Here is a 9529-nt window from a genome sequence, read left to right on the forward strand (position 1 = left end):
CACAGAACGTTACAATCCTGAGTCAAATGAAAGCCTACTATAAACAAACTCTTTGATGGTGGATTCACTGGAATATGGTATTGATGTATGGTATACAGTTTATATGGATTATGTATACTGTGCAAGAAATATGGATATATATTAATGGTAACTTGATATGTGATCAGTTAGGACAGTTACTGTTTTCAGTATTCACTATGAATAAGAGCACACAGCAACTGCTCAGTTTTAAAATAGACAATTCACATGCAGCCCAAAGCACTAGCATACTATTTGTTCAATTAATACAGAAAGGCTATTGAAAATGTAAAATATCTGACATCTACACAGAGTAATTTTAAAGGCAACTTTTCTTCTAGGAGCAATTTATACATTACATAAACTTATATTTTTCATCCAAGTATCATTTCAAGAATAGCAAGCTTAAATATTGGAGGCCATAGGGAAACATAATATTACGATAATGTTCTTTGGTGTGGTTTGGAAGGTTTTAGGAAACATTTGGAAGTATTTTTCTCATAAAGTCACTTAACTATTGAAGTGTTATGATAGCACTCCCTTCTGCATCGCGTATGTTACAAAACAGCCTATTTAAAGGGGACATCCATTGTATATATCCTGATTAGAAGTAGTTCCACAAAACAGGAAATTATATGTTATATGATCCTGGTATTAATTTTAATTTAAAATAAAATTAAAAGACAAGATGATTTGAGGTGTGATATCGGTTTTCAAATGCCCATTTCCAATTCTGTTTACCAAGAAGAGATGCTGTATTTTGTGGAGCTACATGTGAAATTTGCATTTTCTAAATAAGTACTCAAGTGCTGAGCTGTTTTTTTTCTGTTTAAGTAAGCACTAATAAACATGACCAATCCTTTAGGATCCTAAAGAACCTTAAAAACCTTGTAGTTCTCAGAAGCCTATTTTTTCCCCATAGTGTAATTCATTCTTTTGAACTTTTGCAGAAGCAAAACTTAAATCAACAATTTCTAAATTTCTGGCAATTGTTATCAAGGGGATTCTAACGTCTCCAAAAGTGTATCTTTCACTTTGCAGTGTCAGTGCAGCAGATCTATACAGTCCTGATGTTTAATTATAGAGAAAATTACATTTTTTTCCCACTCCAAACTATCAATTAATTCATGTTTTCATATCTTGCACAAAATAATGCGTAAGTTATTTTCATCTCTGTTATTAAATATGTATTGTAGTTCATTACCATCTTTCTGAGGAGTTTTTAAATTATCACCATTTCATTTGTTGAGAATGATGTTCCTAGAAATTACAGCTGCACAGATTCTTACATTTAGTCTTAAAGGATTTCAGGGAATTGAAAATGTGGATTCAGAAATAAATATACATAGGATCAAACTCAGTCTTGAAGTCAAAGAGAGCTTTGCCTTTGACTTCAGTTGGTCCAGAGTCTCCCTTTCAGTGTTAAAATGCAGAATAATCACTATCTGATACGTTTTTCTGCTGACCTAAGGCACATAAGATATTGTTGAAGTAATTTCTCAGGGGTAAATATATAACAAAATGGACTAATCCTACAAGTACTAGATTAGGCTAGATGTGCTTTTGGCTGAAACAATGTCAAACAAGAGCAGCAACACAGATGACTCAAAACCAGACTTTCGGCGATGTATTTGTTTTGGAGTAGTTTCACTTGCCTTTGTTCCTGTTTCCAAGTTTCACTGCAGGCTTGTGTCCTGGAAGGTAGTACCTTTCTATGTAATAGAGGGAATAAAGGCTGAAGAATGCTTTACTTAAAATCCTAGTCATCTAGAATATAGGCTTTACAGTGTATTTTGAGCAGCAGTCTTATCGCTAGAAATTCAAGTGTAATATTGAGGGGAAAGTTAGAGATCAGTTTAACCATCCACCTCATTATTAAGTTACAGATACGGCATCTTAGAGAGTAAACTAATAGGAGTGTTGTTGAACCAGAGTGAAACTAGATTAGAAAGAAAGTGTAAACGCTAAGTAAAAGTGGGAATTTTGGCAGTATCAAATACAGATACTAGATACGGAGGAATTTTTTGTCAGAAATTATTCATAAAAAATAGGTGGAAATTGCACTTCAAAGAACCAGAATTATCTTTTCTCTTCTACTTTCTTTTCTCGTGACATCTTTCATCTTCCTTCTCCACTCCAGTAAACCAATTTATCACTTGAGTCCAAAGCAACTGCTTGCAGTTGATCTGGATCCAGACTCTCTTCTCTGGGACCATCTCTGGATCCTGCCTTCTAATCAGGCACACCACTGGAGTAACAAGATTTTTTGCAGTCAGCTTATTTGTTGCTAAACCAGCAATATTTTGGCTGATTTTGCAGAAAGAAATCAGACCTCATGATATTCCTCCCTGGTGTATCTGTTGTATAGATTACATACCACTTCCCTCTTTCTGGCCAGGATACAAACATCAAGAAGAAAGATGTCCTGCTGCTGCTGTCAGCTTTAGCTCTCTCCCGTGTTGTTCACCTTGTAGTCCCTCTTGCAAGCTACTGCTAGCTGCAACACCTCTCACAAACTTGATATCCGAGTGTAAAATCTTCATTGTTGGCCATTGACAGGATGAGGCTTTGAGCAACCTAGTCCAACTGGATGACCTTTGAGCACAAGGATTGACCAGAGCCCTTCCAACTTCAGTGATTCCCTGGGTCTGTGCTGTATTTCTCCTGTCATGGAAGATTGTTGAAAGAAAATAATGATCGCAACTCAAATAATATCTCATATATCTTGCAGCTTGCAAACACGGAGACCAATGTAAACCGTAATTACTCTACTCAGGAAAATATATTTTCTACTGTGGGAAGACAAGCCCAGATGCAGACCTTGTATTTTCTTTTGCTGTGCCCTTCCCAGTGCTTAATCTTGGCTCTGTTCAGATTTCTTTCTGTTCTCTCTCTTTGCTGCTAATCCTTGTCCATGCTTATAAGCCTCTAATATTTATATGGCATTATCTATGTTAGAGATTACTGCTGACAAGTAATCTTTTCTCTCTTCTGAATGAAGAATCGCAACCATTGCTAAAGACCAGAAAGTAAAATTAGATCTTTGGAAGTCTGTGACAGCATTAATAAACCCTAATATTATTTCCCTAAATACTGAAAAACTTATTTCAAGTTTTTATGTTTGAACTGTAGCATAGCTTTGAGACACCTGACCACACTCAGTGACTCTTTTTAGCTGTAGAGCAAAATGTGACAGTAGTTGCAGAGCAAAAAAATCTAGAACAAAATTACTGAACTGAGGCTAGTCTCCCAGTTTTTCATTTATTGCCATCTTTTGATAAGTAGGTAAATGTAAATGCATCGGTTTTACTGCTGTCAGGTGATTTGTAACAATAAATATTAAAAATATAAATGTATATGTAAATAAGAACACCAAGTAGTTTCTGTCTGTTCCAGTTTGGTCTCCAAAGAACTGCTTTCATGACCCTGGTTGTTTTTTTTTCCTTAGAATAGAAGGGACAAAATTCTGACTTCTGTGAAAGCTCAGAGATATCCATACAACTATGGTATTTGTACAGTGCTTGGCCAGTAATATGTGTGCACAAGGACTACTTCATCAGGGACTGTAGCAGTAGGACAAGGGGTAATGGGTATTTAAACTTAAACAGGGGAAATTCGAGTTAGATATAAGAAAGAAGTTCTTTACTGTGAGGGTAGTGAGGCATTGGAACAGGTTGCCCAAAGAAGTGGCAAATGCTCCATCCCTAGCAGTGTTCAAGGCCAGGTTGGACAGAGCTTTGGGTGACATGGTGCAGTGTAAGGAGTCCCTGCCCATGGCAGGGAGGCTGGAACTAGATGATCTTACGGTCCTTTCCAACTCAAACCATTCTATGATACTATGGTTTTATAGTTTTGCATATATTTGTAGTAATTGTGGGAAGAAATTCATCTTGGGAAAAGGGTAAATTCAAGGAAGCAGAAAGAAAGGAAGTGCAAAAGTAGAATGTCTTAGTTACTGCAAATGGCAAAAATGACTGTCCATTGCAGCCACTGTAAGCCAAATGGACTCCAGGTGTTAGAATCACAAAAGCTCTGCAGTGTTTTAAGTCATACAAATTCTACTAGAAATATTACAGTTAGGAAAGAGACATTTATGATCATGTTTAAAGAAAGACAGAGGAAATTATCGGACAATGAGTTTGCTAAGTTGTAAGTTACACCGTGACAGTGCATCAGTGATGAAGCAAATGCAGCAGCTCTAAAATGTGTGTGCTCCAGCTCCAAGGCCTGGGAGGGGTTTTTAACATATCTGATCATGACCATCTCCTTTTATTATTTTTAAACTTTTTGATGGCAATATAATAGAAAAAAAAATCCATTGCATTTTCAGCACTGTTTTTAACTTTGCTTCCAAATGTAGCTACAGTTCCAGAAGGGCCAGGTTTTATGAATTTAAATTCTTTTTTTTCTTAATAGCTTATATCCATACTTTCAAATTGTCCTTCCTTATCGAGATCAGCTATTCAAACCACTATACAGCACACAGAACTTGCTTGTACAATTTCATCTAACTTAAACCAGCACTCCAGTTAGTCTTTCTAATGTGGTTTCTATTTGTCGAGCAGTGACATCATGGCCTTTCCATTTTTTTGTTGCTTTTTTTAATAAAATGGTGCACAAAGTGACTTTTGATGCCATGAAAAAAAAAACAACAAAAAAAAACCCCAACTCTTTCTGTAAGTAATTTTTCATTGGGGCAAATGAAGTGCTGTGAATAAACACATGCAATGTAACATGGCAACATGTTATGAAGGAGCTGGGGAAAATGCACATGTCTACTTCAAGGAAAAGAATGTAGGTTTCCTCAGAGAGGGATTTCATAGCATAAGTGAAAAGAAAATACTTAATACTTAATAGATGGGGAGTTTAAAAAAAGTGTTATTAAAAATGGCAAATATTTAGATTGAAGCTCTGACTTTTAGTATATGGGAGTTTTATTACATGTGGACACAGTTTTTTATCCCATCTTTTTAGTAAACATCTATACTCACTAAGCAAAAAAAAAGAAAGTTTTTAAGGCTTACTCTTTGGAGTCTTAATAAAGTTTTAAAATTTACTGTTAGGTGTGTCTGAGATCTTCAAAAATATGAATAAATTAGGTTTTGAAAGTCTTGAAAACAACTTGTGATACTAGTTACCTAAGTCTGTTCTAAACTTTAAGTGTGTAAGTATTTATGAGTTACGCATAAAACATTTTTTATGTGGTTTTTTTTTTTAATATTAGGGACAGCACCTCATAGAATCTGTTGCAAGTGTTAGTATTTGTATGCTTTGGTGATTTTTTTTTTTCTGGAAAGTTTCACATTTAGATTTCACTACAATGAGTTAATAATAAAATACTTCTCCTATATGAAAAATAGAATGCTATGGCATTTTTCATTTTATGTGGTATCCTGGGTTTAGCAGTAGCAGTCAATTTTTCTCCTTCTTAGTAGCTGGTGCAGTGCTGTGTTTTGACTTTCAGCCTGGGAACAGAGCTGATAACACCGATGTTTTTAGTTGTTGCTGAGTGGTGTTTGCTGTGACCAAGGACTTTGTGAGTCTCATGCTCTGCCAGGGAGAAGGGGAGGCTGTGAGGAGCCAGAGACAGGACATCTGACCCAAGCTAGCCAAAGAGGTATTCCATACCACAGCACATCATGACTGTGGAGGTAACTGGGAGTTACCAGGAAGGGCACACTCTCTTCTGGGTTGGGCTCGTTTCAACGGGTGACACCGTATTCTCTTCCCTTGTTATTTCTCTTATCGTTGTTGTGATTGGACATAGAAGTAGTGATTTGTGTTATACCTTAGAGGATAAGGAAAGAAGGGGGGGGGAGGGGGGTGTGAGAGAGAGACTGTGTGGCTGTGTTTAATAAACCACATGTGATTGATGTGTGTTGTAACTAAAGTTGAGAAAAATGGTGCATCTTTCTCAACAACTAAGTTCTACCTAACTGCTGCAATAGCTGTCTAGCTTGTTTTTTAGAATCATGGAACCCTAGAGTGGTTTGGGTTGGAAGAAACCTTGAAGTTCACTTAGTTCCAACCCCCCTGCATGGGCAGGGATACCTTCCAATAGACAAAAGCCCCATCCAACCTGGCCTTGAACACTGTCAGGGCTGGAGCAGCCACAGCTTCTCTGGGTAACCTGTTCCAGTGTCTCAACTCCATGACTTTGAAGAACTCCTTTCTTATATCTAGCCTTTTAAGCCTATGTCTACTTCTGCCCCGGCTCTGCTATTCAATAGCCAGCCTCTCTGAGGTTGTGTGTTCTGAAACTTAGGTAAATTATATGAAATTGAAATTTAGATTATTTTTGTGGGAGGGAGTAGATACTGACTCCAAATAAAACACTAGAGCACTTGATTTTTTCTCCAGGTTATAGACTTCTGGATGGCAATGTAGAAGTCCTGTAAGCTCTCAGATCTGGGCAGATAGGGGATGGAGAGGTGAGTCTGTCGGGAATGTGGCAGAAAAGAATTAATGTGAGTCTGAAAGAGAATAAATAGAGTAGCAGGAACAAAAATGTTCTGGAGAGAATGTAAACACAAAAAATGTGCTAACTAGACATTGTCTTTCTCCAGTATGCTTTTGGGAAATGCACATGAACAGGTTTAGAAGATTTTGTGTTGTTATTAGTTTATTTTCAGGTCATTTATTTAAGTGTCATAAAGAACATTAGCTAGTGGTTAGGGACTACAATATCCATTATATCACTCCAATCATGTGGACAAGTTTATATTACATATGATTTACAATGGTCTTTCAGCAGTTAAAATTGTTATATTCAGGTACAAGGTTTTATACATGGTTCTATTTAGGAAAATCCAAGTGGCTGAGCACAGAGATGTCTTCCAATCAAAGCCCGAAAAATTAATGCTCTTACACGAACACTGTGTTGCAGCGAGAGCTGTTTATGGCTCTCTGCCTACATCCTTTATCATGTCTCCACTGTTGTTAGTAAAATATACAGAACTACTTTATGCCAAAACAATGGAAGTTAATGCAGATAACTTGTTCCAAAGTTAACCATCAAATAAATCTTCTTTTTTTTTTCTTTTTATAAAACTGTTAAGCGAAATGGTGTTCTAAAACTTTTAAAAATTGTCAAGATGATGAATACTGTGTGTGTAATACAAGTAAATACCATGGAATTGATTGCACACACATGTCTTAAATAAAGGTTATTAAATAGTTTATTCCAGAGGGAGATCGGTGGAGTTTTATCTACTATTATTAGAAATTCTGCAGTTGACGGATCAGATTTATAAGGGCTGAAAACTAAGAAGAAAACCTCTTCAGAAATAGAAATGGTGTATTGAGTGGGTGATTGGCTGGAGATTAAAGACAGGCAGGGGGATATAGCCTGCCTAGGTAGTCCAGCCTCTCACATATCCAGCAATTCTTAGCAGCAGTGAGTTTTCAAAATCTGTTAGTTAAATTTGGTTTAATTTATCGGTCCTCTCAATTTGGTCACCAACTTGGTGGTTTAGGGCAAATCCTGTAACCTATTTCTCCTTCAGCTTCTCCCATGCATAGATATATAAGTATATCCTTGCAGGGATGTGTCCGTACTTTAGTAGAACCATCACCAGCTGGTTTTAAGTCTATAATTCAGCTTGGACTGTCAGAATGTGCACTTAACATTTCAGAGCATATGTGTACGTAATTCAGCCACACTGTATTTATACTTTTATGTTCTGAGAATCTGAGGGTGGCTAAGTTGCTGAGATGGGAATGCTTGGGCTTGTTTGAGAACCTGTCTTGTTTGTAACATAGGCAACAGATTCAGATGAGGTTGTTGAGTGTGATAGATTTTTTTCTGGTTTTATCAAGGCCAGGTTGGATGGGGCTTTGAGCAGCATAGTCCAGTCTATGTCCCTGCTTGTGGCAGGGGGGTTGGAACTAGGTGATCTTTAAGGTTTATTTCAACCCAAACCATTTTAGGATTCTATGATTCTGTGATCTACAGAGAGCACCAACGGGTGACAGCAAGCAGTGGAAAAATAGTAGATCTTATAGGTGATTTGGTCAGTGGCTTGAAAATGCAGCTTAGTGTAGACAAACATGAAATGGCACGCCAAATCAAAGAGTACACATCACATGGTATATTTATGCAGCGTGCAGACTTAGTAAAGGAGATTCAGAGGTTTGAAGAAAAATTCTCAATGCAATTAGTCAAGAGTACAACTGAAGTGTACAACTGCAGTAATGCTCACGTAGTGTGTGTGTGTTTGTATTTTGGTAGTGATTTTGAGGAAAGAGAGTTTGTGTTTACAGGTGGTCCCTTGCAGGGTGAGCTGGATGATTCTGGTGTTTAAGAATATTTGTTTTGACAGAGGAAAGGGAGTGGTTTTTTCACAGCCCAGAAATGAGCTGTGATGGAGTAAAATGCTGAAAACTGTGGAGGAGGTTGATAAAATGGAGCAAGTGTTGGCTTTAGTAAACAGTTTAATAAAGAGGTTATAGTAGGTAAACATTTGGAAATTAAGAGGAAACAGAAAATTTAAATGTCTCTGCTTATCTGGGAGAACCATAATCACACTGAAAGGCATGTAACTAAATAATATTCAGGTAAATTAACTTGAGGTCCAGGCAAGCATTTAAAGTGAGGAACCCATGGTGGCCATGCATATAGTCCTCTCAGTGTTAATTTAGAAGAGTCATGGTTGAATGAAAAAGCTTCACTGAAGTGTTTCCTGGGCAGGGTCTGTAATTCATTACTACTTCAAATCAAATAGTAAAACCAGATCTGCATAAAATGTTACATTTTGTATATTACAAAAATTAGTTCAGTGGCCTTAATGTAACTGTACAAATTCATCCTGCTGTTGGGAAGGGCTTTCTGCATGGACATCGGATGGAAGCGCCAGTGGTGTCTAATATTGTCTATGTTACCTCAGAAAGGTCATGAGTAGGTCTGCCTCAGTTTCCCTATCATCATGTTCATTATTTATGCCTGTGAAAAAACATAATAATGTTTTGGGTTTTTTTCCTGTGAATGGATGTACAACTCAATCCTTTTCTCCTAGGTGTGGGTTTGGGGTTTTTTTTTCTAGTTTGTGTTAAATTTTTTCAGCTGGTCATTACATAAATCAGACAAGGATAGCTGAGTAAAAAGACCCGCTTCCGTGTAATGGTTCATTTTTGGCCCATGTTATTATGCAACTGACAGTCTTTCTACGTTAGCTTTCAATGACCTCAGATGAAGCAAGTTAACTGGCCTCAAGTCTAGACATGGACTATACTCACCTTAGGTTCAACACCACTGCATTTGGCATTTGTTACCAATCTTAGCCATAGTCCTCGCAAAATTGCCAAGGCTTTTCTGGCAAAATCGTCTTTTTACTTCCCAGAGGTGTTTGCTGGTTTGTATTTTAGCTGGCAAATAGATTCTACTTCTTGTTGATGTGTGCAGTTAGCAGCAATGTAGTTTAGTGGGGAGACCTTTGGCTACTTAACCAGTCAACCTGGTGGTTTTTCACTGGTGGGAGGTATCCTTGGCAATGGCAGGGGGATTGGAATTAGG

The 9529-nt window shown here is 37.3% G+C and overlaps 1 protein-coding gene across 8 annotated transcripts in view; it reads left to right on the forward strand.

The window, feature by feature from the left end:
- The window catches only part of GTDC1 (glycosyltransferase like domain containing 1), a 183512-nt gene that overhangs the window by 135069 nt on the left and 38914 nt on the right, over positions 1-9529 (forward strand). The gene's annotated exons all lie outside the window — the stretch shown is intronic.

This window comes from Melopsittacus undulatus, chromosome 4 (genome assembly GCF_012275295.1).
Source record: "Melopsittacus undulatus isolate bMelUnd1 chromosome 4, bMelUnd1.mat.Z, whole genome shotgun sequence".
In the NCBI taxonomy this organism is placed as follows: domain Eukaryota; kingdom Metazoa; phylum Chordata; class Aves; order Psittaciformes; family Psittaculidae; genus Melopsittacus; species Melopsittacus undulatus.